This window comes from Schistocerca nitens, chromosome 3, assembly GCF_023898315.1.
Source record: "Schistocerca nitens isolate TAMUIC-IGC-003100 chromosome 3, iqSchNite1.1, whole genome shotgun sequence".
NCBI classification, from domain to species: domain Eukaryota; kingdom Metazoa; phylum Arthropoda; class Insecta; order Orthoptera; family Acrididae; genus Schistocerca; species Schistocerca nitens.
This window is the reverse complement of record NC_064616.1, coordinates 361343265-361369573: the sequence shown is the minus strand read 5'-3', so window position 1 is coordinate 361369573 and position 26309 is coordinate 361343265. Positions and strand designations below refer to the sequence as shown.

The 26309-nt window shown below is 41.9% G+C and overlaps 1 long non-coding RNA gene across 2 annotated transcripts in view; it reads left to right on the top strand.

Annotated features, from left to right (window-relative positions):
- The first annotated feature begins 13247 nt into the window (after positions 1–13247).
- The window catches only part of LOC126249598 (uncharacterized), a 58398-nt gene continuing 45336 nt past the window's right edge, over positions 13248–26309 (top strand). The window contains exons 1-3 of one of the 2 annotated variants that reach the window (XR_007545628.1): positions 13248–13330; positions 16909–17011; positions 17369–17460. This is a non-coding gene — a long non-coding RNA (uncharacterized LOC126249598). Of the gene's footprint in view, positions 13331–13392; positions 13811–16908; positions 17012–17368; positions 17461–26309 lie in introns of those variants that run through there. The other variant, XR_007545629.1, reaches the window with a different exon arrangement.

Here is a 26309-nt window from a genome sequence, read left to right as displayed (position 1 = left end):
CCCTCCACTGCGGTTACGACGCCAACAATTACTGGCTGCTTATGCTGCCCATGTTTTTAGCTTGCCCGGGCATCCAAATTACCGTGTCCTGTTCCCGCAGTCAGTCGTCCATCTGCCAGACCGTCGGCCCCGGTCGGGTTGTCCGATCGCCGTACGCGTCAAGGAGCTTGTCTGCGGGCTTGGGTTTTTCCCTGTTCCACCTCCTTTCTGGGCGCTTCTGCGTACACCCCCGTGGTGTGTTCCTCGCCCTTGCCTTCGGCTCGACTTGGCACAAGGCTCGAAGGACTCGGTCCCTCCAGAGGCCTTCCGCCGCCGCTTTTATTCCATCCTGGCCACGTATCAGGGCTCTGGAATTGTTTACACCGACGGTTCGATGGTTGCTGGTCGTATCGGGTATGCACTAACTCTAGGGGACCATTCCGAACAACGGTCCTTGGCGGCTGGCTGCAGCGTTTACACTGCTGAGCTAGTCGCCATCTTTCGTGCCCTAGGGTATATCCGCTCCTGCTCAGGTGAGTCCTTCGTCATCTGTAGCGATTCCCTGAGCGGTTTACGAGCTCTCGACCAGTGTTTCCCTCGTTCTCGTCTGGTGATGGCTATCCATGAGTCCCTGCATACTCTTGCGCGTTGCGGCCGCTCTGTGGTCTTTGTGTGGACCCACGGTCATGTCGGTATCCCGGGCAATGAACATGTTGACCGCCTGGCGAAAGAGGCCACGAGACAACCGTCTCTGGATGTTGGCCTCCCAGAGACTGATTTGCGGGCAGTCCTCCGCCGAAATGTTTTTGCGCTTTGGGACGCTGAATGGCGCGATCGGATCACGCCCAATAAACTCCGTGCCATTAAGGAGACGACGACTGTGTGGCGGTCATCCATGCGAGCCAACTGCAGTGACTCAGTCGTCCTTTGTCGGCTCCGCATTGGCCACTCCCGTCTAGCACACAGTTATTTACTGCACCGGGAGGACCCTCCTATATGTCGCTGCGGGATGGCTTTGACAGTGGCCCACATTTTGTTGGCCTGCCCCCTTTTAGCTGTGGTCAGGCAGACATTTGCGCAGCCTGATACGCTCCCTGCCCTTTTATCTGATGACCCTGTTATGGCTGGCTTAGTTTTACGTTTTATTAGGGCAGGGAGTTTTTATTCTTTTATCTGAGTGTTTCTGTTTTATTTTATTGTTTTGTGTTGATTCTGGCCTTTGGCCTACGGTTTTAAACTAAGTTTTTAATGTGTTTCCGGTGGTTGGCTTTCCCTTTTTTTGTTCCTATGGTCGGCCAACCACAGTCACACTCAGTGTGATTTTATTTCGTTTTGTCTGGTCCTTGTCTGTTTCTTTTGTTCTATGTCGTCTGTCTCCTATTCTGTTGAACATTTTTTATTCTCTGTGGGTATTTTTAGTATTTTCGAAAAAGGGACCGATGACCTCTGCAGTTTGGTCCTTTTAATCCTTAAACCAACCAACCTCCATTTTCTGTTCACCCATCGTCCAATATCCACTGGAATATCCGCGGCATTCGAGCCAATCGGGATGAATTTTCGATCCTCTTACGATCCTACTCGCCGGTCATCTTCTGTCTTCAGGAAACAAAGCTGCATCCCCATGACCGCTTTGTTCTCCCTCATTTTCAGTCCGTCGGATATGATCTCTCCTCTGTTGAAGGCACTCCAGCCCATGGAGGACTCATGATTCTTCTCCATGATACTCTCCATTATCTCCCAATCCCCTTAAACACTTCCTTCCAAGCTGTCGCTGTCAGTCTTTCCCTTTCTGGATATACCTATTCTCTTTGTACTGTATACATTCCATCGTCCACACCAATGGCACGAGCTGATCTAATTGATCTTCTTGGTCAGCTTCCACCCCCCTATTTGCTGGTTGGGGACTTCAATGCCCACCACCCGCTTTGGGGATCTCCACATCCTTGTCCACGTGGCTCCCTATTGCTAGACATCTTCCACCAAGCGGATCTAGTTTGCCTCAACACTGTGGTCCCTACATTTTTGTCTGCCTCAACGATAAAGTTATCTCATTTGGACCTTTCGGTCGGTACTGTTCCGCTAGCTCGGCGCTTCGAATGGTTCGCCCTTGATGATACACACTCGAGTGACCGCTTTCCATGTGTCCTTAGACTGCAGCCTCAACTGCCATATATGCGCCCGCGACACTGGAAGTTTGCCCAAGCCGATTGGACACTTTTCGTCTCTAGCGACATTCGATGATCGTCACTTTCCTAGCGTCGACGATGAGGTCACACATATTACCGATGTTATTCTTACAGCTGCGGAACGTTCAATACCACGCACCTCCGAATTGCCCCGGCGCCCCCCAGTTCCTTGGTGGAAGGATGCATGCCGTGACGCAATACGTGAGCGGCGACGTGCTCTTCGCGTTTTCCGCCACCATCCTACTTTGGCCAAATGTATCCGCTATAAGCAGTTCCGTGCGCGATGCCGTCGCGTCATCCGCGATAGCAAGAAAGCAAGCTGGAAATTCTTTACTAGCTCATTTAACACCTTCACTCCCTCCTCGGAAGTTTAGAGTCGGCTTCGACGGTTATCAGGCGCGCCTAGTTTCTCCCCGGTCTCTGGGCTCACTGTCGCGCATGATACATTAGTGGACCCCGTCGCAATTTCTAACTCACTGGGTTAACATTTTGCTGAGCTTTCGAGCTCTTTAAATTACCCGCCAGCGTTTCTCCCGAAGAAACGTGCAGCGGAAGTGCAACCTCTTGCTTTCTCCTCTCAAAATACGCGAAAGCTACGATACTGTTTTCTCCATGAGGGAACTCCAACATGCACTCTCTTCTTCTCGCTCCTCCGCCCCAGGACTGGGTGGTATCCACGTCCAAATGTTGCTGCATTTATCAACCCATAGTCTGCGTTACCTCCTTCGCCTTTATAATCGAATTTGGACCGACAGTACTTTTCCCAGACGGTGGCGGGAAGCTATCGTCGTTCCTGTTCCGAAACCTGGAAAGGACAAACATCTCCCCTCTAGCTATTGCCCTATTTCTCTCACGAGTAGTGTATTAAGGTTTTGGAGCGTATGGTGAATTGCCGTTTAGCTTGGTGGCTGGAGTCCCGCGGTTTCCGAAAGCATCGCTCGGCAGTTGACCATCTTGTTGCTCTCTCCACTTATACCATGAACAATTTTCTCCGGAAACGCCAAACAGTAGCAATATTTTTTGATCTGGAGAGAGCATACGATACCTGTTGGAGGACAGGCATCCTCCGCACACTGTTCTCTTGGGGCTTTCGAGGTCGGCTGCCCCTTTTTCTTCGCGAATTTATGGCAGAGCGCACATTGAGAGTGCGGGTGAACACAACTCTCTCCCATACTTGCTCGCAAGAAAACGGGGTACCCCAGGGCTCCGTGCTGAGTGTTGTACTGTTTGCCATTGCCATAAATCCAATTATGGGCTGTCTCCTTCCCAATGTCTCAGGCTCCCTCTTTGTGGACGATTTTGCGATCTACTACAGCTCTCAACGGACCAGCCTCCTTCAACGACGTCTTCAAGGATGTCTCGACCGCCTCCACTCTTGGAGCATCGAAACCGGCTTCTGTTTTTCTCCCAGTAAGACCGTTTGTGTTAATTTTTGGCGACGTAAGGAGTTTCTTCCGCCCTCCTTACATCTAGGACCTGTCAACCTTCCGTTTTCCAACATCGCTAAATTCTTGGGTCTCATGTTTGACAGAAAACTGTGCTGGTCCTCCCACGTTTCCTATCTTTCGGCTCGCTGTCTGCGATCCCTTATCACCCTCCGTGTCCTGAATGGCACCTCCTGGGGAGCGGACCGAGTGGTCCTTCTCCGCCTCTATCGCGACTTAGTGCGCTCGAAATTGGACTATGGAAGCATAGTCTACTCCTCTGCTCGGCCGTTTATTCTTCGGCGTCTCGACTCTATCCACCACCGTGGATTACGTTTAGTGTCTGGAGCTTTTTACACCAGCCCTGTGGAAAGCCGTTATGCTGAGACTGCTGAACCTCCGCTGTCCAATCGGCGAGCAGTCCTTCTGAGTCGTTATGCTAGCCATCTGTCTTCCATGCCTGCTAATCCAGCCCATGACCTTTTTTTCGACGCCTCCTTTGATGTAGGGTATGCAGGCCGCCCCTCCTCCCTACTACCACCGGGAGTCCGCTTTCGTCAACTGCTCCATTCTCTTGCCTTCCGCTTTCCTAAAACCTTCTTGACAACTTGGGGTACAGCACCGCCTTGGCTCCGTCCCCGGATCTGCCTGCTCCGTGACCTTTGTCATTTTCCCTAGGATGGTACCCCTTCACTTGTTTATCGTCGGGAATTTGCTGCTCTATGTGCACAAATGAAGGAAGCCACATTTATTTACACTGATGGCCCGAAAGCATTATTAGGTGTAGGGAGTGCGTATATTGTTGGCGACACCCCAAATCGATTTCGGCTTCCCGACCAGTGTTCGGTTTATACTGCGGAGCTTTACGCTGTTCTCCAGGCTGTCCAATACATCCGCCGCCATCAGCGGATACAGTATGTTATCTGTTCAGATTGTCTCAGCTCTCCCCTCAGTCTCTAAGCTCTGTACCCTGTCCACCCTCTGGTACACCGGATTCAGGACTGCCTGCGCTTGCTACACTTGGGGGGCGTCTCGGTGGCGTTCCTCTGGCTCCCAGGACACGTTGGTATCTGTGGAAATGAGGCGGCTGATATAGCGGCCAAGGCTGCAGTCTCTCTTCTTCAGCCAGCTATTCGATCGATTCCCTTCGCCGATCTACGGAGTATTTTATGTCGTCGTGTTGTTCTTTCATGGCACGCACCTTGGTCGACCCTTCCCAATAATAAATTGCGGGACGTGAAAGCTCTTCCCTGTGCTTGGACCTCTCCCTCCCGAACGCGTCGTCGGGAGGAAATAATTTTAACTAGACCCCGGATAGGGCACTGTCTATTTAGCCATAGACATATTTTAAGCGGCTGTCCTCCCCCACTCTGTCCCCACTGCTGTCAGCTGTGGACGGTAAGACACCTTTTAATTGAGTGCCCCTATTTTACTCCGTTACGCGCCCGTCTACAGCTGTCGCCTGATACATCTTCCGTTTTAGCAGATGACACGCACTCAGCCGATCGCGTTCTCGAGCATATTAGTGCCAGTGAGATGACGTCAGTCATTTGAAGCTCTTTTTGGGGACAACCAACCCCTTTCTGTAGTGGATTTTTAAGCTTTCCATCTGCTTTTAGTTTCTCCAATTTTTTGAGTTTCGTTCCCATTGCTGCTGGTTTCCATTTTCGTTTTTTACCGTTTCCTAAGTCACAGACAGGGCGCTAATGACCATAGCAGTTTTGCGCCCCAAAACCAAAACAAAAAAAAGTCGTCCGTAATGTACCATGAAACGTTGAACAATGTGGGGACGTTTGCAGAGCTTGAGGCTGGGTTACGCCAGAGGTACCAAAAACAGAAGAGTACCAGGTTTTTTCGTGATAAGTGCGTTAGTTATGAGAAGAAACGAGACTGTGGAGGTTTTCTCAGACAGGATTCGAAAAACCTTCGAACTGTCACAGAATGGGGAGACTTTTAGAGTGCTGTTACAAGAGGCTGAGAAGAGGGCGTTAGATGTGTTTTTGCGGGTAGTACCGCTGGAGATGTCACGTCGGGTGGGAATGGAGGATCCCAGTGATCGTGCGGCGGCTCTAAGGATTACTACATATTTAAAGGAGGTAGCTTACGCGACGAGGCAAAAGGTGGAGCATAAAGTTCTGGGAGCGGAAATTGGGTGGGAACCTCGGTGACAGCAACAGTTAAACGAGAACGGGACTGCTTCAACTGGGGGATGGAGGTCGCAGTGAATTAGGTAATGCGCTTGTAGGTGCACAGACGGAATGCTGCTTATTAGGCTTGGTGAACGGAAGGGAACAGAGGTTTCTGGTTGACTCGGGGGCACACATGTCTTTTATTAGTCTAGACCTGGTTAGCAGGAGAAGGCTTGAGCCACCACATTATAGGTTACGTGAGGTGGGGATAATAAAGTGGAGTCATTGAGTACGACGGTGCTTCAATTTGTGATCGTAGGAACTAAGTTTAGTGAGCAGGTAGAGGTGTTACCATGTATGGGTGAGGGGTATTAGGTGAATCTTGGACTGGACTTCCTTGACAAACATCGTGCGAAGATCGAACTTTCGCAACAAACAGTGGAACTCAGTGGAACAATGTTTTGCATGGGGGAAACTGTTGCAAATGGACGAATGTCGCAAGGCGCACTTAACGCAAAGGTGACGCCAGCTAAGCTGCGAACGGATTCATCAAAGGTTGATCATCAGGATAACATACTGGCAGGTACAGGGAAGGTGGTTTGGATTTCGATAAATACAGACTTACCAAAGTACATGGTGGCGCCACTTTCGAGTAATGAGGAGTTGGATAATGCGCACTGTTTTGTCCGGAGTTGTTTAGCTGACGCAAGTTATGTGGAAGGAGATAACGGGGTTCCTGTTAGTACAGATAACTTCGGCAGAGCGGATTTTAGCTTGTCGAAAGGGTTGTTATTGGCCACATTGGGGGTTTTTGATGAAGATAACCTTGATATGGAGGATTTAGAGGCGAGCCACAAGGAAAACGTCGATGCAGCTCAATTTAGGGGAAAATTACAGCATTTGCAGTGAGACGAAGCATCACATACCAACAGAGGATAATGCACCAGTGTTTAAGAAACCATATAGGGTAGCACGTCATATGCAACCGCTACTAGAAGAGTTCATAGAACTACTACTACGGGATGGAATCATAGAGCATAGTGATCGTATTCAAGCAATGTAGTTCTCGTACCTAAGAAGTCTGTGGATGGTACTAGGAAATATAGATTTTGTTGTGATTATAGGTTTCTGAATGCGAAAACCATTTCGGACGCATATCCGATTCAGAATGTCACGGACACATTGGACAATCTGGGACAATGTAAGTATTTTACGACAACGGATTTACGGAGTGGATACCACCAGTTGGAAGTAGCGCCAGAGGATAGGGCAAAGACAGCTTTCATTGTTCCTGGGGGATACTACTAGTATATACGTATGCCGTTCTGGTTGAAGAATGCACCGGCAACTTTTCGGCGATTATTAGATGGGATTTTAAGGGGATTGAAACCAAGGACAAAAAAAATGTTCAAACGTGTGTGAAATCTTATGGGACTTAACTGCTAAGGTCATCAGTCCCTAAGCTTACACACTACTTAACCCAAATTATTCTGACGCGGACGCGGACGCGGAGAGACACACGGAGAGAGACGCGAGGACTCGAACTTCCGCCGTGAGCAGCCGCGCAGTCCATCAGTCTGGAACCGCGCGACCACTACGGTCGCAGGTTCGAATTCTGTCTCGGGCATGGATGTGTGTGATGTCCTTAGGATAGTTAGGTTTGAGTATTTCTAAGTTCTAGGGGACTGATGACATCAGAAGTGCTCAGCCATTTTTTGCAGCGCCTTAGAAACCAAAGCCATCTATGGTTTACCTAGATGACATTATAGTATTCTCGAAGGATATATCAGACCATGTATCGCGTTTAAGAGAAGTCCTTAGAAGATTGCGGTTGGCATGGTTAACATTAAGTTTAGAAAAATGTTATTTTGTACAGACGTAGGTCAAATATTTAGGTCATGTAATCAGTGAACAAGGGGTTCAAACCGATCCTTGGTTAACAGAGGCAGTTCAAAAATTTTGACACCGCGTACAACGAAGCAATTACAATCGTGTTTTGGGTTATGTTCATATTATTGTAAATCTGTAAAGGCATTTGCTAAAATAGCCGAGCCGTTAACAAAGCTTTTAAAGAAAGGGGTTAAATTTCAATGGACGGAGGAATGCCAGCTAGCTTTCGATGAATTAAAAATGAGATTAGTTTTTGGTCCTGTGTTGGTGTTTCTGAATTTTGAAGACGACTTCATCTTAACATGTGACGCTTCAAATGGCGCAGTAGGATGTGTTCTGGGGCAAATGGTAAAGGGACAGGAGCATCCGGTGGCGTATGCTTCCAGACAGTTTAATAGGGCATAGCGGAAGTATTCCACAGCGGAAAATGAGATGTTGGCTGTTCGTTGTTACCTTTTTAGTAGGAAGTTTAAGGTCGTGATAGATCATGCAGCTTTGAGATGGTTACTGGGACGCCAGGATCCTTCCAGTCGGTTAACATGGTGAACTCTAAAATTGAGTTTGACTTTGAAGTAATTCATAAGCCAGGGAAGAAACACGGGAATGCAGATGCATTAAGTCGCAAGTTAAGCGCATTAAAAGTGATGGGCAAGAGTGTCGCGGAATGGCAAAAGACACAAGCAGAGGATGAGTGCCAGGGTCTTAGAACTCAACCAAATTTCATTGTGGAGGGAAATTTGTTGTGTAAAGTTTCCAGGTGTGGACCACGGGTAGTGGTACCAAAGAGTTTGAGAGATGAATTCTTAAAGCAGGCCCATGATCATGTGCTTTGAGCATGGGGGTCGTCGAGCAACGGGAAGACGAGTAGCAGAACGATTTTGGTGGCGCACTCGGAGAAGGGGTGTGGAACAATACGTAGCAAATTGTGTACCGTGTGTGCAGCGAGCGGATGTGACGAGCGCAAGAATTCCATTGCAACTGTTACCAGAGGCTTCAAAACCTTTAGACTTTATCGGGCTAGTTGTCTGCGGGCCATATAACGAAACACCGGCAGGGGAATCGTTACGCCGGGTGGTGTGGCCGAGTGGTTCTAGGCGCTACAGTCTGGAACCGCGCGACCGCTACGACCGCAGGTTCGAATCCTGCCTCGGGCATGGATGTGTGTGATGTCCTTAGGTTAGTTAGGTTTAAGTAGTTCTAGGGGACTGATGACCTCAGATGTTAAGTCCCATAGTGCTCAGAGCCATTTTTTTGAATGCCGTGACAGCTATAATTCATAACAAAACTAACAGGGGATGCGAAGGCCAGCAGACGACACATCTGTTGTAAACAGCATGCAAACTTTTACCCAATGCAGCCTTAAAAAAGTTAAAGTGCATTGAGGCCTCACATGTTGCAAATTATTTTTCACAAAGCGTTAACAATTGCTGTGCCATTTAGTCATTGTGATGAAGGATTTGCCTCTGAATCCGCAAAATATATCTATTAATATGGTATCATATCACATTTAGATTTGCTTTCTCTTTTGCCAGGTGATCTCAGTATAGTGAACCTCACGACCTGGGATGAGGCTTTCTAGACTTGAGGCATGGTGTGACGATTGCAGGGCACCTTCAAACTAATCAGCAGTGGATTACACACAAGTCTGTAAACAGCGTACAAAAAAATCTAGCTGTAGATTGCTCCAAAGTACTGATCAGATCTTAACAAATGTTCATCCCATGACAGTATTATGGTATTAGAGGTCATTTTGAACTATTTTCAAGAATGTTTGAAGCTTTCAAAGATATTAGTAAAGTTCATATGATACCCAATACTGAAAGTTGTCTATGTCCGGTAAGTGACACATTTTTTTCTGAAATGTGCATTACTAAGTGTCCACTCAGAAGAAAAGCTACATTAGAGATGTGACAATGTATCATGAATTGCCATAATAGTTGTATGAGAATTTACGCTAACCAAAACAGTTTGTGAATATAAATTCGTAAGTGATGAATGCAATATAACTCCTACTCAAACTGTTAAAAAATCTTCCTCTGAAAGTTAAGTTGGTACTGTAGCCACGATGGAAACATATTAGATTTATTTATTACATAAAGATACAATTTCTTGGGAAACATTGGCACAGAGATGCCTATTGAAGCCAGAAGAGCAATATGTGAAACATCAATAACTACTGTGGCAAACTATAGTCATAGATATAGCCACAATGTGACAAAAACTTCCTAATATCTTCACAGGGATTCTAAAATACCAAAAAATAGTGTCCACATGCTTGTTAATAAAATAAACAGCAAAATCAGGGCTTGTCTACTTAATGTTCCTTCACAAAGGAAAAACAACTGAATATTGCAACGATTTATTAGAGAGTTTACTGAATGGTATCAAAAAATAAAGCCAACAAGAGTTAGAACCAACCAACTTTCACTATCCTTCAGAGTAATAGCCATTAGCTACAACATACTTCTGACACCAGTTTTAAGGTGTTGGAAACAGTTGGCAAACGATTTTTGTGTAATTGCTCGAGCCTTTCAGTACTATTTAAGCCTGGGAAACAAAAAGTAGTCCGCAGCCTCAAATTGGAGAATGTGGGTACTGAAGAAGTCACCTTTCATTAAGCGAGTTGCTGAGCATGCAGACATTGCATATATCCAACAACGCATGACCACAGTGCTTCCAGGTATGCCATAAGAAGCATTTGCTGACAGTTCTCAACAACTTTACAACTGATGCCAGCAGTGTCTTGTAACTAATGGTGATTACTTTAATAGCCATTAAAGGTATCTTGTTTGTAACTCCCATTTGTTTTGTGAGGCAATTCACCAAGCTTTTCACACACATGTTGTACTTACCACTGCAAAAGAGAATATCAGAAGCTACTAATGGTGCTGATAAACAAGAACAATCTCCACAACTAAACAAGGTCACATTACATGAATACATTTCCATAGATCATGAATGACATTTTCTAATGATATGGAACATGTCAGTTCAACATAAGTTTTCTGTACACAAAATATTTTTTTCTTTTTCGAGTTACTGCTTCATGTAAAAAATTCATCTATTGAATAGAACGAATTGCCATTCAGAAATTCTTTTAATTTGTTTTTAAATATGGCTGGCTATCTTGTCAGTCTTTTAATGCTAGTTGGTAAATGACGAAAGGTTTCTGTGGCAGTACGATTCACCCCTTTCTGTGCCAAAGACAAATTTAACCCAGAATTGTAAAGATCACCTTTTCTTCTAGTGTTGTAGTTATGAACTTTGCTGCTATTTTTGACCTGAGATGGGTTATCAATAACTAATTTCGTAACTCAATATTTGCACTGCAAACGTTCTGTGAATATCCCAAGTTCCTTAAACAAATGTCTGCAACATGACCTTTGGTGGGCTCCAGCTACCATTCTGATTACACACTTTCGTGCAATTAAGACTTCAGTTAATAATGAATTACCGCAAAATATAATGCCATATGATAGCAGTGAATGGAAATAGGCATAGTAGGCTACATTACTGATACGTTTGGCACCAAAATTTGCAAAAGCCTTAATAGTGTAAGTAACTGAATCTAACGTCTGCAGATAATAAATGTGTTTCTTCCAATTAAATTTCTCATCGATGCATGCACCCAAATAATTTTGAATAGTCTGCCTTAAATACAGACCTTGAATAGAAGTCTGTTGGTATCAGTGGTGTTATGCCAGTTACTGTACAGAATTTTATGTACTGTATTTCTCATTTGCAGAGAAGCACTTAATAATTTCCTGAAAGACATTATTTACAATTTCCTCAGCTAATTCTTGTTCGTTGAATCATCAGTGAAAAGAACTAGCTTTGCATCGTGATAAATATAGTGGCAAGTCATTAATATATATTCCAAATAACAAAGGATGCATGACTGAACCCTGTGGGACACTGTTCTAATACCTTCCCAGTTAGACTATTCTGCTGATTTTTGCAGCCTATTTGTACTGTTAATTTCACCCTTCAGCATTCTTTGAGTTAAATACAAACTAAACTATTTGTGGAACATCCCACTCATACCACAATACTTAAGCTTTATCTAGAAGAATTTCCTGACACACACAGTCAAAAGCCCTTGAGTGATAACGAAAAATACTAATGGATGATGATCAGTTATTCTGCAAACCAAGCTGACATTTTGTTAGTACTTCATTTTTACAAATGTGTGAAGGTACTCTTGAATAAATTAATTCTCCAAGAATTTTGGATAAGACTGTCAGAAGGGAGGCTGGGCGGTAGTTGTTAGAATCAGGCCTAGCTGCTTATTTATATGATGGTTTAACAATAGCATATTTCAGTCTATTCGGAAAAATGCTGTTTCAGTGAGCTACTATGTATGTGGCTGAGAATTCCACTTATCTTGGGAACAAGCTTTTAATACTCTTTTGCAAACGCCATCATTTGTGTGTGAGCTGTTACTTTCGAGTGAATTTATTAAATTCCTAATTTCAGCACGAGAGGTGGATTGAATTTGTTTTATCAAATGTTGTAGATTAGATACAGTTTTCATTCCATAGATCCAAAAATGAGAATTCTTGTGGATGTGAAACATGTCGCACATGAAAAATATAAAACATTTTAATATAATACTTACTACCCTGATAATTTTATCAGGAGATAGTCAAAATAGGTGACTACAGTACAGTAAACTGGAACTGCTAATATTTACCGAATGAATACACTGTTCTAAATAATAATAAGTTTAATAAATTTATCATACACAGAAAACCTAATCTTGACTGTTGTGACAAAGTACTATCAAGACTGAAATCTAACATACATTTTTACTTAAACTCGTCTAACAGTCCCTCTGAGGATATTAATCCATAGAGGAGCAGTTGTTTGTCAAAAAGTATTTCAAGATCTGTTTAAACCAAACTTTATCTGAAACAAAGTTTTTTATGCGTGCTGGCAATTTATTGAAAATGTCTTCCTGAATATTGGACATTTTTTTTTGACCAGGGTAAGTGGTTTTAGGTCTTTATGTAGATTGTTTGTTCTTATTTAAGACTGCCGGAGTGGCCGAGCGGTTCTAGGCGCTACAGTCTGGAAGCGTGCGACTGCTACGGCCGCAGGTTCGAATCGTACCTCGGACATGGATGTGTGTGATGTCCTTAGGTTAGTTAGGTTTAAGTAGTTCTTAGTTCTAGGGTACTAATGACCTCAGAAGTTAAGTCCCATTGTGCTCAGAGCCTTTTTTCTTATTCGTGTTATTGACCTGTTGGTTCGAAAGAGATATATTAATTGCAACAAATTTCATTACGGAATAAATATACTGAGAAGCAGTGGCTAGAATACAAAATTCCTTGAACAGGTTTCTGCATGATATTCTTGAATTTACACCACAAATGATTCTTATTACACGCTCTTGCCTCTTCCATATACTGCCTTTTGTTTTCTAATTAATAGCTGGATCCTGTTTTATCTACAACACTTAAAATGGCTGTTAAAAATGTTTTCTATTTATTACTTTTCGTTAACATTTTCATTGAGTTTGATAGAAATACAGTCTTCCATACCCATTTTCCGTTTTAACAGTATCTGCATTTCAATTGTGTCCACTGTCCGTTGGCTGCAAAGTTCAATGCCTTCCAGTCGAATTCGAAACATAATCTCTGATGTTTGTGTTGATGTCTGTGATGAGGCTTGCCGTTTAAATTGATTGCTTGAGGGATGCGGTACTTTGCTAGAAACTGCAGTAAGTACAGTTACCCAGCCTTCGCATTTTCATTCATTAGTTTGCCGTAAATGGACGATGTCTATGTGTGGACCAGTATTTAGAAAGATGCCAAGGTTCAGACATTTATGTGGAGAGGCAGATATTCTCACGGAAAATGTTTAATTTGTATTGGGAGGAAACATTGTTTTGAGAATCTGTTGTTGCGATATGTACAGAAAATAAAACTATACACCGATTTTGTGATGTAGTCAGATTTCCCATCCAGTCCATCCGCGAAGAAACTTCTGATAATCAATACAGACTTTCGATAATAAATATGGAGTACATAAACATCAGGTGTATTACCCAGTTTAACAGGATAGCATCGGGAGACCTTCCTGTTACATACCTCATAACTTCGAAATTAATCTTTCATTCTTTGCTCAGTATGCACAAAAACTTGCAGTCGAAGCGCACGTGTTTCATACAAATGTAACCGCATAATTCCGTTTTCCCACGGTAAGTAATTCTTTTTAGAAATAAAAAAAGTGATACTAAAGTTTATTCTGCACGATCTAGCATCAGCCATGCTTAATTAATCAGATTCAGAAGTGGTTTTAGATAAGTTAACAGTAAAATATCCCTTTTTCATTATAGTAATACGTAGGAGACGATTTTCAGGATAATACATTGTATTGGGCTGTAAGAACTTGGTAGTTGGATGAAAACATTACCATATGGTGGTCATGACTGAAAACCAAACGTATTTCATTTGTGTAGCGTATAAATAAATAATAATAATAGGAACCCATTAGTTTACCCGTCTTGAGTGCCAAGGGGACGATCTGTAATAATTACTTAAGGTGGTAATTTTAACCAAGATCGCTTTTAAACACTGTTTCTTACAAGCGATCCGGGCGAAGAGGTGCGCGTTCTCTCCAGTAATAATGGGAACAATGGTAGTGTAAAATGTTTTTGATGTAAGGTACAAAGTAAGTGTTCATTAGGGCTTATAGCAAGTGCATTCATGTTATTCAGGCACAAGGAAAAGCAAAATGTTATATGCGTGCATCAGCAGCAAGCTATGCAATCGCATTTTTTCGTAATTTTTGTTTGTTTTGGGCTCATGGTGTGCTTCTTTTTACTGTTATATTTAGCTTTTCCCCTCCCAAAAACCCCCAATTTCCCGCGGTTGTCCCGTTAATGTGATTGTATTTTAGGAGGGATATGTTGTCTTTCTTACACGTATTTTCGTGTTTGTTGCCGTGTATATGTAGTGACATCATAGGCGCCATACGACGCTTAGAATAGCCGTTCCCGCCATATTGAAGACGTCATGGGTCAAAGCAGACGGGTGGAATCGGACACATCCGTAATCTCTAGATATCAACTAAAAGACACAGTGGTATGTATAGTCACTTGCTGAAAAGACAGGCAAATTAGCATGCTAAGTAAGAAGCCTTGTGTGTTATACGGTGCTGAAGATGGGATCAGCATTTGCAGAAGAGTACTATGTTGATTAAAGGATGTTATTTCAGTGTCAACTTCTTTAGTGTGTTACCAAACGTATGCTCAATTTTGAGAACGAAATAAGGGATGGAATAAGGTTTTAACACCCCATCAACAAAGCACAAAATCAATGCACTGTACTGGTGATTACAGTACACCAGGAACAAACCAGTGTGTGCTTTATCTAATCCCACAATATACGTTTCTGTACAAATGATGTTTGTGGAAATATGTTCAGTTTCAATTAAGTTATCGTTTACATAACACTGAATAATGTTTAACATCTCGGTTAATGGTTTGCACCCACTTTCTGAGCCAAAGGTAAATTTGGTAGAGGCATTCATTCTAAAGTGTCATTATTGAGAAAAATTTATAACTTGGCCATTTATGTATACCATGAATGCAGTCATCGTCAGTCGGAAGACTGGTTTGGTGCAGCTTTCCATGCTAATCTGTCCTGTACAATACTGACAATATCGGCAGTAGTGTTGCAACCTACATCCATTTGGATCTGCTGACTACCACTTACTTCTAATCTCTGGAAAAAGTGGTGTACTGTCTTGGAGATTGAATAATATTGTTCTTTTTTTGTTTTTCACAACACGATCAGATCAGCAATTCACATTGACATAACTGGTTCTGAGCAGCCAGTTGTCATTTTCAGACTTTCCAGGCACTTTCTGTAAGCAGTTTTTGTTGCATGGAAGACAGCATTTTTTAGGAAAGACTTTCCACAAACCAGTGTATTTGACATGCATGGGGAGGGGGGGGGGGGGGAGGAGAGACTGAGACTGGAATAGTGTGACACATAACAAACTTTAGGTTGGGCAACTCTGAGTAGAAATACTGAGTAAAGGCGGCTGACAATAAAAAAAATTAAAAAAAAGGAAACAAGAAAGAAAGAAAATGATTATGGTGTTGAGACATGGAGAGATGAAAGAAGGTGGAATAACAGGAACTAATTGGTATGACTGAATGATTGAATGACAAAGCAGTCCAGAAAGAGAACATGCAAAACCTTGCCTAGTTTATCTTTCCTTACACTTAACTTGCTTTCTTCCATTCCTCACTTCTCTTCCTCATTATTCTCTGTTCCCACTTTTAATAAGTGGATTCAAATCATTTTATTTTTAAAAAAAATGTATTATTACCATTTTATTGGTATAGGCCTGACTATTAACAGGCACTGTATTTGGTGTGTTATGCCCTACCCTGACATTTCATTGCTCGTGCTCTCTCTCTCTCTCTCTCTCTCTCTCTCTCTCTCTCTCTCTCTCTCTCTCTCTCTCTCTCCCCCCACTTCAATGTTGAACTCTTAAGTCACCTTCCTTCCTTTCTTGCTAACCTACCTTCCATGCCGTATGTGCTATTGACTGCTTCACTGGTATCTGATTTAACTTTTGTTGGTTGGACCACAATTTTCACTGTGTCTCCAGAATGAGATTTTCACTCTGCAGCGGAGTGTGCGCTGATATGAAACTTCCTGGCAGATTAAAACTGTGTGCCCGACCGAGACTCGAACTCGGGACCTTTGCCTTTCGCGGGCAAGTGCTCTACGAACTGAGCTACCGAAGCACGACTCACGCCCGGTACTCACAGCTTTACTTCTGCCAGTACCTCGTCTCCTACCTTGCCCGCGAAAGGCAAAGGTCCCGAGTTAGAGTCTCGGTCGGGCACACAGTTTTAATCTGCCAGGAAGTTTCATATCAGCGCACACTCCGCTGCAGAGTGAAAATCTCATTCTGGAAACATCCCCCAGGCTGTGGCTAAGCCATGTCTCCGCAATATCCTTTCTTTCAGGAGTGCTGGTTCTGCAAGGTTCGCAGGAGAGCTTCTGTAAAGTTTGGAAGGTAGGAGACGAGGTACTGGCAGAAGTAAAGCTGTGAGTACCGGGCGTGAGTCGTGCTTCGGTAGCTCAGTTGGTAGAGCACTTGCCCGCGAAAGGCAAAGGTCCCGAGTTCGAGTCTCGGTCTGGCACACAGTTTTAATCTGCCAGGAAGTTTCACTGTGTCTGTTTAGTGTGGCTATTTCATCTTACATAATTTGATGGTAATCACCTTTGTCTATCTGCGATAAAATCAAGTGAATGAGTGGAAATTTGTTTCCAGGCGCGCACACACACGGACAGCAGTGACGCTCAAGGTGTTGGATAGAAAAACCTTTCATTTTTTATGCTTTTTGAGAAGGTGCTATGAAGAAGCAGAATCAATAGTAAGTTGCAGCAAATTTCTTCATTACTTCTTTTTTTTTTTTTTAGAAAAAAAGAAGTTAAAGATAAAAGTATTTAGTTTTATTCTGTCAGAATGACAGATTACAACCTATGTTCAATAAAAAAATTAATAGTTGCTAGAAGTTTTACAATATATGTGTTATGTGCATATACTTTATTGTTGATTTTTCGTAGCCACCTCAGGAGGCATTCATTATAGTATCACAAGAGTATGTCAGTGAATTATGGCACCATGATAATTTTTGAATGTCGTGGAATCACACAGCTTATATCTATAATTCCTTTTTTTTTTTTTTTTTTTTTCTGTACAACTTGTAATGTAATTTTTTGGTGTACAGGGGGCTGAAGTAATGACGGGCAAACTGAAATGTTTGTTGTGTCATCAGGCAGACAGCACGTGAATTACCAGATGTGATCCAATAAACTCCAAGTAAGTGTAACTGTGTGATTGCATCAGAAAAGGATACGAGTAAAATAACGTGCTTGAAACATGATAAAAAAAAAGAGAAAAATTAATGAATATAAACTATTAATGTATACCATTTCATATAAATGACAAAAGAAGACCTATCACACATAGTAATCAGTATTCTGATTGGTTGGTTGCAGCCCACCCCAAATTCCTCTTCAGTGCCATCCTCGTCATCTCATAGTATCACTTGCAACCTTCATGTTCAGTTATCTTTTGGATGTATTCAAATATCTATCTTCCTCTACAGTTTTTAGCCTCTATAGCTACCTCTAGTGCCATGGAAGTTATTCCCTGATACCTTAACACGTGTCCTACCAACCTCTTTCTTCTTGTTGTCAGTGTTACAATATGTTCCTTTCTTCACCAATTCTGCGGAGAACCTTCTCATTCCTTACCTGTCTCTTAACACTTGAAATGTAATGTATTGTGAAGTATGTGTGTTCCCACCAAACAATCCACTGCATTACTAATGAATGATGTTTAAAGTTCAGCTAAATTTCTACAGTAGTATTTTTTCTGTGAGCAAGACTTAACATCACATTGAATCAGACTGTCGGCATGGCACAAGCAGTATTTGGTACTTGAGTCTCACTGATGTTTTTATATCAGTACATGTGACACACATGTGGAGTATAATGATGACATTTGGTATTCCACTACAAAATATTGTGTCAAGGAAACATATGATGGTCATACTGCTGGGTAGGATGGAACCGAGTCTCGCAGTACCATTGCCAGTCAGAAACACAGTTTAACACCAACTGTGATAGTGAAGATAAGTCTGCATTATAAAGTAGAATAGTACCCCTTAACTGGTGTTCTCGTCATTGAAAACACATTGAGCAATTAATAAATGAAATTACATATAATCCAGCAACAATAATTCAAGGAAAAATTTCATATTGTGGTTCGACAAATAAATGTGTAGTTTTGTGAATTACTAAGGAAGTAAATATGTATTTCCCACTTTTATCTATAATTACTTCACTTTTAGTAGGACATTACTGTCACAAAGCATTTTTAAAATTTTTGTATAAGCTAATAGCTTTGTAAATTAAAATTGGGTAAAACCATGAAAATCTTAAGTTTGTTATTGTAATAATTTTACATATTTTGCAGTTAAAAGCATACTTTTCCAAGGAACTATGAATGTGGAAGAAAGAGCACAATGTGTATGGAGTTCTTATTCCAAGAAACTTCCCCACTGTGAAGGATTCTGTAGTGTTAATTTTGTGGATTACCTGGAGCATTTCATTTTGAAATAGTTTTCAGTTTTCATCATTTCTTGTATAAAACTGGTAACTTTCTCCTTAGAAATGTCACTTCAAATTTAATGTCATAACTGTTGTCACATTTTTGATATTGAACACCATAAAACATGAGTGTGTGTATTCTGTAGGGCTTAAAATGTGAGAAGACAAGGACAGTTTTTATGGACCTGTACTTCTTTGCAAGCTTTTTGGGTCTAACATGATTGTGAGCTATTAACTGTCTCATGGGAGCTCACAGACTTCATTTTCAATTTTTTCCACAGTCTATTTTTGTTTAGTAACAACTTGTGGATTTGTAACAAACTTTCTTCAGTGTTCGGTTTTTTATGCTCTAACAGCAGTCATGTGTGCTGACTGAATAGTGGGATGAAACAGGGTAGTTAATTAAATGCCAACCTCAGTTAAACATAATAAATCCAACAGAGAACAGAGGAACACGAGTGAAGGGAGAGACCACATCAAAACTTGCTAAAAATGTCAGATAGTTAAATGCAGTTCCTCTAACAGACATGAAATCTGCCGAATTCATAATGTGATGTTAACACTGACCTACTAGTGGGCTCAACGGAGTAGCAAGATGAGTTCACCTGCTGAAGTATTGGAGGTTTTTGTGATGAACACTTGGCTACATTCCTGAAAGTCGTTTGACATACAGTACATGAGGGGAAACTAATGTTTCACATGTGAGAGATGCTTACTTTGCCTGTTGCACTGCCTTGTTTTCTATTTGACCCCTACCATGTGTGTGTGTTACCTTATAGTTTCCACTACAAATTTTCCATTTTCTATGTCATTCACTGCTCAGCAGTTACCTGTTCAAAAAGTAATACTGAGGTCTGAAGAGATGAAATTGTTATTTAATGGTTTAACAAAGCCTGAACTTAAAATTATTTCTCTTGTTTCTGATTTTTATGTTCAAATAAGTATGAGGATTATTTGGAAAGTAAGGCCTGTTTTCTTGTGAAACATAAACCATCACAGATTTTTCAAAAATTTTTAATTCCTTACATGTTTATCTATTTTTCTATATATAGTTTCCATATTTGTTTAAACATTTGCCATAACACTCTACAAGCTTTTCTATACTTATATTCTGTATTACACATAGAAGTTTAGTCAGGGTCACACAGTTAAGTGGCTGCATTTACTGTTGACCTTGTTGCATAAACTCAAACAACAAGATCCCATGTCAATCCCAAAACAAGATTGCCACAAAGTTGCATGTTGAGATCGTCTGCTTGGCCTTGACTTTGACATGTGATGGCATTCCATTGACTGGCATTTAGACTCTCGGGTTGTGTGAGAAACCCATGTCCCATCCCCTGCGACAGTGTTCTGTAATTATTTATCATCTTCCTTATGATAACGGTCCAAAGCCTCAGAATACAAACCTTTCTTCCCATTTTGTGTTCCTCAGTAAGCAGCGTGGGAAATCAACATGCACAGAATTTGTGAAATTCAACGTTTTTGAAGACAATTTTGTGCTAAGTTAGTCTGCCTACAGTCAAATTCCAATACTAAGGTTGAAATTGTGAATAGCCGGTCTTCATGAATCTTTTTGTCCATGGCTTTGACTAAATCTTCTGGGATCACTGATGGTTGGCCTAATTGCAGTTCTCTCATGGACATGTTGCCGTGTGTCTTAAAAGCTCTCAACCACTTAGGCGCCTAACTGTTACCCATCACATTGGCACCATACACCATACTTATGTCAACTTCTCAGTCAGCGGGCTGATCAGTTATTTTAAACATTTTGAACTGCATTATAAGCAGCACACTGAAACAGTACTAATCCAAATGGTGTCGTTTGATGAGCTGTTTTCCGAATGATCCTCGTATTTAAGTAGTTTTAATATTGATGAAAAACGTTTTAATGCAGGTAAATTAAAATGGCCTCTTATGGTGGTTTATGTTAATTTTTATGTTGGAATCCAGAGAAACACCTTAGCTGTAAGATATAGTAAGTTCAAGCACTGCCTTAAGAAGACGCTCGCAAATATCATATTGCAGTAAAAATTTGATTTTTCTGTGGTTTAAAAATATCATGGAAGATAAATGCCAAAATAGTTTAGAAAGGAAGCTGTTAATGTTCTTACTCAATCTGAGCTCGTGCTGTGTGTATAGACTCCATTCTGAAACACACATTTACCTCAAATCTTCTTACCAGTATAACAAAGTAATATTATCTACGTCATAATGTTTTTTCATTAATATGGAATTAAAGATGAGGCATTCATCTCCTTTAAACTTAAATGAAGCAAGCTTTTATGAAGGTGTATGTGATTTTGTTATCTTCAAAATCCCAATATACACCTAGATTTAAACCAGTAGGCCTCTCCCTTAGGCAGATTGCTGGCAGTCTCATCCAACTGCTTTCAGCATACCCCACCTCGCCACACTCTCAATTTATCTTTTGAATTAATAACGTAGTTCCACAGAGCAGAATACTCGCCACCTTCTCAGAGAAAAATAAAGTGAAATGTGGTTGGTGCTCTTGTAGCTCAACTGAAGTTTCCAGTTTCATTTAGGAACTGGTAAGTTTCATTTCATGCCAAGCTCTGTCCAGTGTGGTGGGTGATGCAAACTCAAGAAAGGAGTGAAACTGCAGAAGAAAATAACTGCAAAGTCAGACTTAATTATTGTTGGTTGGATTATTGAGAGACGTAAAGAAACATTGAAAATACATTAAACACTGTTATAATAAGGAAAGAAAATAGTCGGGATATCTATGAAACAGTCACAAAAAAGCTGCAGCCCCAGAGACATGCAGCTGAGAAAGAAGCAAGTGACAGCTTTGGACAATGCTAGAAAGGTTCTGTTTAATACATTAAGCATGAAATAAGCATTTGTGCCCCCCCATGAACCATGGACCTTGCCGTTGGTGGGGAGGCTTGCGTGCCTCAGCGATACAGATAGCCGTACCGTAGGTACAACCACAACGGAGGGGTATCTGTTGAGAGGCCAGACAAACGTGTGGTTCCTGAAGAGGGGCAGCAGCCTTTTCAGTAGTTGCAAGGGCAACAGTCTGGATGATTGACTGATCTGGCCTTGTAACAATAACCAAAACGGCCTTGCTGTGCTGGTACTGCGAACGGCTGAAAGCAAGGGGAAACTACGGCCGTAATTTTTCCCGAGGGCATGCAGCTTTACTGTATGATTAAATGATGATGGCGTCCTCTTGGGTAAAATATTCCGGAGGTAAAATAGTCCCCCATTCGGATCTCCGGGCGGGGACTACTCAAGAGGATGTCGTTATCAGGAGAAAGAAAACTGGCGTTCTACGGATCGGAGCGTGGAATGTCAGGTCCCTTAATCGGGCAGGTAGGTTAGAAAATTTGAAAAGGGAAATGGATAGGTTAAAGTTAGATATAGTGGGAATTAGTGAAGTTCGGTGGAAGGAGGAACAAGACTTCTGGTCAGGTGACTACAGGGTTATAAACACAAAGTCAAATAGGGGTAATGCAGGAGTAGGTTTAATAATGAATAGGAAAATAGGAACGCGGGTAAGCTACTACAAACAGCTTAGTGAACGCATTATTGTGGCCAAGATAGATACGAAGCCCACACCTACTACAGTAGTACAAGTTTATATGCCAACTAGCTCTGCAGATGACGAAGAAATTGAAGAAATGTATGATGAAATAAAAGAAATTATTCAGATAGTGAAGGGAGACGAAAATTTAATAGTGATGGGTGACTGGAATTCGAGTGTAGGGAAAGGGAGAGAAGGAAACGTAGTAGGTGAATATGGATTGGGGCTAAGAAATGAAAGAGGAAGCCGCCTGGTAGAATTTTGCACAGAGCACAACTTAATCATAGCTAATACTTGGTTTAAGAATCATGATAGAAGGTTGTATACATGGAAGAACCCTGGAGATACTAAAAGGTATCAGATAGATTATATAATGGTAAGACAGAGATTTAGGAACCAGGTTTTAAATTGTAAGACATTTCCAGGGGCAGATGTGGACTCTGACCACAATCTATTGGTTATGACCTGTAGATTAAAACTGAAGAAACTGCAAAAAGGTGGGAATTTAAGGAGATGGGACCTGGATAAACTGAAAGAACCAGAGGTTGTAGAGAGTTTCAGGGAGAGCATAAGGGAACAATTGACGGGAATGGGGGAAAGAAATACAGTAGAAGAAGAATGGGTAGCTTTGAGGGATGAAGTAGTGAAGGCAGCAGAGGATCAAGTAGGTAAAAAGACGAGGGCTAGTAGAAATCCTTGGGTAACAGAAGAAATATTGAATTTAATTGATGAAAGGAGAAAATATAAAAATGCAGTAAATGAAGCAGGCAAAAAGGAATACAAACGTCTTAAAAATGAGATCGACAGGAAGTGCAAAATGGCTAAGCAGGGATGGCTAGAGGACAAATGTAAGGATGTAGAGGCTTATCTCACTAGGGGTAAGATAGATACTGCCTACAGGAAAATTAAAGAGACCTTTGGAGATAAGAGAACCACTTGTATGAACATCAAGAGCTCAGATGGAAACCCAGTTCTAAGCAAAGAAGGGAAAGCAGAAAGGTGGAAGGAGTATATAGAGGGTCTATACAAGGGCGATGTACTTGAGGACAACATTATGGAAATGGAAGAGGATGTAGATGAAGATGAAATGGGAGATACGATACTGCGTGAAGAATTTGACAGAGCACTGAAAGACCTGAGTCGAAACAAGGCCCCCGGAGTAGACAACATTCCATTGGAACTACTGACGGCTTTGGGAGAGCCAGCCCTGACGAAACTCTACCATCTGGTAAGCAAGATGTATGAAACAGGCGAAATACCCTCAGACTTCAAGAAGAATATAATAATTCCAATTCCAAAGAAAGCAGGTGTTGACAGATGCGAGAATTACCGAACAATCAGTTTAATAAGCCACAGCTGCAAAATACTAACACGAATTCTTTACAGACGAATGGAAAAACTAGTAGAAGCCGACCTCGGGGAAGATCAGTTTGGATTCCGTAGAAATACTGGAACACATGAGGCAATACTGACCTTACGACTTATCTTAGAAGAAAGATTAAGGAAAGGCAAACCTACGTTTCTAGCATTTGTAGACTTAGAGAAAGCTTTTGACAATGTTGACTGGAATACTCTCTTTCAAATTCTAAAGGTGGCAGGGGTAAAATACAGGGAGCGAAAGGCTATTTACAATTTGTACAGAAACCAGATGGCAGTTATGAGTCGAGGGGCATGAAAGGGAAGCAGTGGTTGGGAAGGGAGTAAGACAGGGTTGTAGCCTCTCCCCGATGTTATTCAATCTGTATATTGAGCAAGCAGTAAAGGAAACAAAAGAAAAATTCGGAGTAGGTATTAAAATCCATGGAGAAGAAATAAAAACTTTGAGGTTCGCCGATGACATTGTAATTCTGTCAGAGACAGCAAAGGACTTGGAAGAGCAGTTGAACGGAATGGACAGTGTCTTGAAAGGAGGGTATAAGATGAACATCAACAAAAGCAAAACGAGGATAATGGAATGTAGTCGAATTAAGTCGGGTGATGTTGAAGGTATTAGATTAGGAAATGAGACACTTAAAGTAGTAAAGGAGTTTTGCTATTTGGGGAGCAAAATAACTGATGATGGTCGAAGTAGAGAGGATGTAAAATGTAGACTGGCAATGGCAAGGAAAGCGTTTCTGAAGAAGAGAAATTTGTTAACATCGAGTATAGATTTAAGTGTCAGGAAGTCTTTTCTGAAAGTATTTGTATGGAGTGTAGCCATGTATGGAAGTGAAACATGGACGATAAATAGTTTGGACAAGAAGAGAATAGAAGCTTTCGAAATGTGGTGCTACAGAAGAATGCTGAAGATTAGATGGGTAGATCACATAACTAATGAGGAGGTACTGAATAGGATTGGGGAGAAGAGGAGTTTGTGGCACAACTTGACCAGAAGAAGGGATCGGTTGGTAGGACATGTTCTGAGGCATCAAGGGATCACCAGTTTAGTATTGGAGGGCAGCGTGGAGGGTAAAAATCGTAGGGGGAGACCAAGAGATGCATACACTAAGCAGATTCAGAAGGATGTAGGTTGCAGTAGGTACTGGGAGATGAAGTAGTTTGCACAAGATAGAGTAGCATGGAGAGCTGCATCAAACCAGTCTCAGGACTGAAGACCACAACAACAACAACAACAACAAGCATTTGTGAATTTGATAACTCTGTGTGTGTGTGTGTGTGTGTGTGTGTGTGTGTGTCCTCACAAAAATTATCTTTCTACATGCTGTAAATTTTAATCTTATGCAGCTCTAAAATTCACTGAGGTGACAAGTCGTGAGATATCTCCCAATATTGTGTCAGACCGGTGTAGTGCTGCAACTAGACATGGCATGGACTCAACAAATTCTTGGAAGTCCTCTGCAGAATATTGAGCCATGCTGCCTCTATAGCTGTCCATAACTGTAAAAGGGTTTTCTGGTGCAGGATTTTGTGCGTGAACTGACCTCTTGATTATGTCCCATAAATGTTCGATGGCATTCATGTTGGGTGATCTGTGTGGCCAAATCATTCACTCAAATTCTCCAGAATTTTCTTCAAACCAATTGTGAACAGTTGTTGCCTGGTGACATGGTATTGCTGTTTGGGAACATGAAGTACATGAATGGCTGCAAATGGTTTTCGTGCAGCCAAACATAACAATTTCAAGGCAGTGATTGGTTCAGTTGGACCAGGCGACCCAGTCCTTTCCATGCAAACATAGCCCACACAATTATGGAGCCACCACCAGCTTGTGCAGTGCCTTGGTAACAGCTTGGGTGCATGACTTCATGGAGCTTATGCCTCAATTGAACCCTACAGTCAGCTCTTACCAACTCAAATTGGGACTCATCTGACCAGGTCATGGTTTTCCAGTTGTCTATGGTACCACCGATATGGTCACAAGCCCAAGAGAGGTGCTGTTAGCAAAGTCACTAGTGTCGGTCATCTGCTGCCACAGCCCATTAATGCCAGATTTTGCCACACTGTCCTAACAGATTCGGTCATCATATCCTCGTTGATTTCTGTGGTGGTGCTAGTCTGTTACCACTGACAACTCTATGCAGATGCTGCTACTCTCTGTCATTAAGTGAAGGTCATCAGCCACTGTGTTGTTTGTGGTGAGATATAATGCCTTAGGTTTAATATTCTTGGCACACTCCTGATTCTGTGGATCTCAGAATATTGAATTCCCTAAAGAGTCATGAAAAGGAATGAGTCTAGCTCCAACGACCATTCCATGTTCAGAGTCTGGTAATTCCTGTTGTGCGGCCATAATCATGTCGGAAATGTTTTCTCGTTAATCACGAGAGTTCAAATGACAGCTCAGCTATTTCACTGCCCATTTATACCTTGCATAAGCAATGCTACCACCATCTGTATATGTGCATTTCACTATCCTATGACTTTTGTCACCTCAGTGTACAGTTTTCAGTTACTTAGCTATTAATGCACTAAAATTTTTATTAGTCAAAAGATATAGTACAATGATGGAAATTTCAGCAGAGAGCGATGGGTGTAACCGTTGATATAACTGTCATCAGATGAAT